This window comes from Monopterus albus, unplaced genomic scaffold (genome assembly GCF_001952655.1).
Source record: "Monopterus albus unplaced genomic scaffold, M_albus_1.0 scaffold66.1, whole genome shotgun sequence".
In the NCBI taxonomy this organism is placed as follows: Eukaryota; Metazoa; Chordata; class Actinopteri; order Synbranchiformes; family Synbranchidae; genus Monopterus; species Monopterus albus.
The window spans coordinates 1877428-1882223 of NW_018127946.1; the positions used below are offsets into that span (position 1 = coordinate 1877428).

The following is a 4796-nucleotide window of genomic DNA, read 5'->3' on the forward strand; positions in this document are numbered from 1 at the left end:
TGCTCCACGCAACACACGAATGGGTTTGACAGTGGAGCGCAGCGCCCACCACTTCCTATCTGAAAGCCCCCTTATGCACACACACTCACTTATCTGAACTGTTAAAGTGTGTGTGTTTCTGGGGACAGCTCGGGATCAGCGTGAATCCTTTTATAAGTCAGAGACTAGCAAACAAATGGAAAATTATTTTGATTAATGCATTTTATGACCGACATTTATACACTCATGTTTTATTCTTTGGGAACCGTTTATAACTTGGGGAAGTTATAAACGGGACACACACTTTGATCTGTGCAGACGGGGAGGGATATTGTTCTCAAAGGTGTTTGTTTTTGTTTTGTCCAAAGTAATCATTTCTTTTTTGGTGGATGGAGATTGATATCAGTCTCCTTATGCCATTTGTCTGCTGCATGTGGGGCCCGTTGCAGAGTCTGACAGGAAGTCAGGGAAGAAAGGTGCACATGCAATACCAGTAATAAGTAAATGTGCACGGTATGATAGCCATCAATTTTCATACCATGTTATAATGTAAAACTGCTGCAACCCTACACTGACTACATTTGGTAGCCAATTTAGATGCACGTGATGAAGACAACGTTTGGTCCAGTGGCTCTACAATAATCCAGCTTGCAAACTGTCAGCGACATAGCAGCTGCTCCCTGCTCAGTCCTCTCTGATACTCCTGCTTCTTCGCTACATTCCTCATCATCATACACCGCAGCTGTTTATAGGTCAGTTAGCTACTTTTGCACACTTAGCACTAGTCAACAAGTCTGTTTTCTTTTTCTGTCACTCCTTTTCTGCACTGCCGACCACAGGTTCTCTCCAAGTTTCTTTTGCTTCCAAATGCAGCTTTGCAGGTGTGAAGGTAACATCTCTCACTGCTGTCACGGCTGCACCAGAAATGTCGAGGCAGCTAAGTTGGCCTGTTGCATATGCAAGTTGTATAATGTCTTGGCGCTTTAGGAGAAAAACAGACTGGACCACTGGGAAAATTTGCAAACTTCTGATGGTCAGGCCGGGCCATTGAAGAAGAGAAGAGAGGTTAGTGAAAAGAGAGAGACAATGCCCTGCAGACGTCGTCTGAGCTGAGCAGACCATTGTAGAAAGAAACGGTGCTCTTCTTGTATTTAAATTGATAAAAATGCTATGATATGTGAGTTAATTTTAGTCTGCCCATTGTTGACCTATAAAAATGGGACCCTAAGTTTGGGAAAGGCAGGATTAAAGGAATTGAACTTTGACTTTTTACCTATTTAACTGAGTTTACCCTTTCATTAGTGAATTACTAGCCTACATCTATCCCAGGTCAGTGATGTGTTTGAGACCCAGTTTCCACTCTGTGCATGACTCAGTTGTACATTTTTCCGAGGGGCTTTGTGCATGAATCAGAGCAGCACCCGCTTGTAGTAGTGAGTCACAGAAAGCTGACAGCCACCTCACTGTCTCAGTTTTACAGTATTATAGAGCTGATAGACAAGTCTAAGTCATGTATAATAAAAGAAATCATATGGTGCAGATGGTTTTGTTTTTAGCTTTAAACCAAGCTTGCTGTGCCAGATATGGCCGTAACCGTGTTGCTGTCTAATCAGAGCCATGAAGTCTTGGAGAACAATTTGGTTTGGTTTGTGGTTAAACATTCTATAATATCATGCTCAGGTGTTGTCTCCAAACAAAGCTCTACATCAGTTTATTATGTTGGTATTTGGTGGTGGTTGCAAAGTATAAGTTTGTTTTTTTTCCAGATGGAGACTGTTATACTCGAGAGACACTGGGCTGTAGGAGGCATTTCTTAATCACCTCTATTTCATCCGTCTTCCCTGTCAACACTTACAGAATGTCCCTTTTTGTATTGGACACCTGGGATTAGAGTTGGACCACTTACAAAATACAATGAAGTGCAGTGTACTGTGTGCATGTATCATTCTTTTTTTTTTTTTTTTTTACCATAAACCTTTTGGTTCTTAGATATACAGTATATTTTTATACTCCAAAAAGCTATACCCCACTGTCAGTCAGAAACATTATAAATAAAACCCAAACATTGTTTCAACAGATAATATACCTATTGTAAAAAGACATTTTTACAAAACATTTGAGAAATCATAAGTAATCTAGTTTTTACAGAGCCCCCGAAGGAACACAGTGGGAGTTTTGTTGATCATTTCCCCTGATCCACAGGAACGGTTAGTGTGGGTCCAGTCCAGATATAATACACTGGCCAGTTTAAGAAAATACTGTGTAGATATTACAGAAAGGAGAGATTATGTGACACTTTACATTGACGCATGGGGCAGCTGTACCTCGGGTAGAGCAGGTCGGCCCCTGATCGCAGGGTTGACGGTTTGATTTCTGTTCTCCCCAGTCCACATGATGAAATGTCCTTGGGCAAGACACTCAACCCCAAGTTGCTCCTGGTGGCCAGGCCAGTGCCTTGCTCAGCAGCTCAGCTACCATCAGTGTGTGAGTGTGTGTGAATGGGTTGATGGATGAATCTGTAAAGTGCTTTGTCCAGGTATGGTAGAAAAGTGCTATACAAGTCCAGTCCATTTACCATTTAATGCTCATTGCTTCTGTAAAAAGGCAGAGCTCCAACATGTTCTGCCTGGCTGTGCTGGCTGAAGCTGTGGCTGTGGACATTGTTATGAATGTAGTCAGTGTTACACCCATAATGAACGAAGGTATCGCAGCCAATGTACAGCCATAGCTGAAGCCACTATCACAGTTACAGCTGCAGCAGTCGCTCATAGCCGAAACACACCACATAGAGAGCTGAGTTAATTAGCTGCATTAACTAGCTCAGTTAGTTATCTGTCTAGTTAGAATTTTAGTTGCTTGCTTCTGAGCATCTTCAGGGTACACCCGCTGTGGCTGTAACCATCTGCCACATAATAAACTACTGCTACTCTTCTAGGGCTCTATCAGCTTTTCTATGCCCAGTCAAAATATGGTAGTTTTGTTAAATATTGTAATAAGATCAAAGCATAATATAAATATAATTTCAAGATACAGTTTTTATTTGCACTGGTCCATGTTCAAGTTTAAGTGACGTAAAATAGTCACTGAAGGTTTTAATATGTCCTTGTTGATAGTTGCATAACGTATCTTGGGGTGAAGTTTAAAAACCCAGCACAGTGTGTCCTCACTCAGAAGGTAGTAATTAATGTGACTGGAAGCCAGTGATTGAGGGGAGAGATCGGGGATGCAGGAAGTCTTTCACATAGCTGTGACATGCCATTACTGTCAATGTTATTTTTGCTACATGCACGGATATTTTTAGCAATAGAATAAGGAATTAAAGGTAGAAACACTCCACATTATGCCCTTGCATGATATAAGGGTGCCTTTTCTTTTACCTTAAAATACAATGAATGTTTTATTGGAGAATTGTTTACAAACGAATGTTGTAATGTAAAAATTATTTGGGAATTTGTAAGCGTTGTCTAAGGTTTGTGGTCCTATTTGATACAGTGTCTATTAGTTTGGTGTTAAGACAAGTTATTTGATGTATTGACTTCAGGAACTGGGTTTCCTATGACAAAGTTCTGGTGAGGATTTGTTTAAGGTCACAGTACAGAGTGGCAAAATATCAAGATGCTAAAAGACATGACATAATGCTGCTGGCTCTTCACTAGTATTCTGGTTGTGTGAGCAGGGGAGGACTGATGGTTGGGGAGGAATGTAGCCTTGTATAGGCTCTGTGAGGTCTGAGATCCTCCCACCTCCTTTCTTCCTCCCCCTCATTTCTTGTGCATGTACAGGCTGCTTCAGTCACTCACCTGCCAGCTGAAACATGGGAGGGAAACGAAAGCATGCTTTTAAAATGGAGCCTCCTAGGCCAATCAGGTGATGGGAACCACAGTAGAGCAAAAAGGAGGAGGGTGGAGTGTGCAACTTCCAACTTGTCACTATTAATAAAAGCTCAGTGTCTGATTTAGGCCCCTGCTCTATAGTCCAGGAATGAGATGCGATTTGCAATCAGAGCAGAGCATGTCTCTGAACTGTTGCTATGTGTGAAGTCACCCGGGCAGCTCAGTTATTTTCTGATCAGTGGTTCTGCCAGATCTGATCAACAAAGCCAACGCTAAAGCTATTTAATCACACTGTCAAGGTCTCACCTTTTGTTGTGATTCAGTGTAGCTCACACACCACTGTGGTCTCTATGAGAGTTATAATGAAGAAATACAGTGAGGAACAGAAGTATCTGAACACCCTGCGATTTTGCAAGTTCTCCCACTTAGAAATCATGGAGGGGTCTGAAATTCACATTGTAGGTGCATTCCCACTCTGAGAGACAGAATTAAAAAAAAAGATTTCAGGAAATCACATTGTATGATTCCTCACCTTTCTTATCATCAGTGATACCCCACGAGGTAAGATCTTGCATGGCGCCCCAGTCCGAGGGAGACTGACAGTCGTCTTTAGCCTCTTCCATTTTCTAACAATTGCTCAAACAGTTGATCTATTTGCTTGGCAATTGCCCCATAGCCCTTTCCAGCCTTGTGGAGGTCCACAATTTTGTCTCTGGTGTCTTTTGACAGCTCTTTGGTCTTGCCCATGGTAGTAGTTGGCGTCTGACTGACTGTGGGGTGGACAGGTGTCTTTAAAGAGCTCAGACAGGTGCTACTAATTTAGATTAATGAGTGGAGTAGAGGTGGACTTTTTCAAGGCACAGTAACAGGTCTTTGAGAGCCAGAATTCTTGCTGTTTCTCAGGTGTTCAAATACTTATGTTCAGCAGTGCAAGAAAAATAAATTCTTTAAAAATCATACAATGTGATTTCCTGAAATTTTTTT

General features: G+C 41.7%; 1 protein-coding gene across 2 annotated transcripts in view; it reads left to right on the plus strand.

Moving 5' to 3' along the window:
• LOC109962667 (CTD small phosphatase-like protein) overlaps positions 1-4796 on the plus strand; it is a 19898-nt gene that overhangs the window by 7360 nt on the left and 7742 nt on the right. The window lies entirely within an intron of this gene.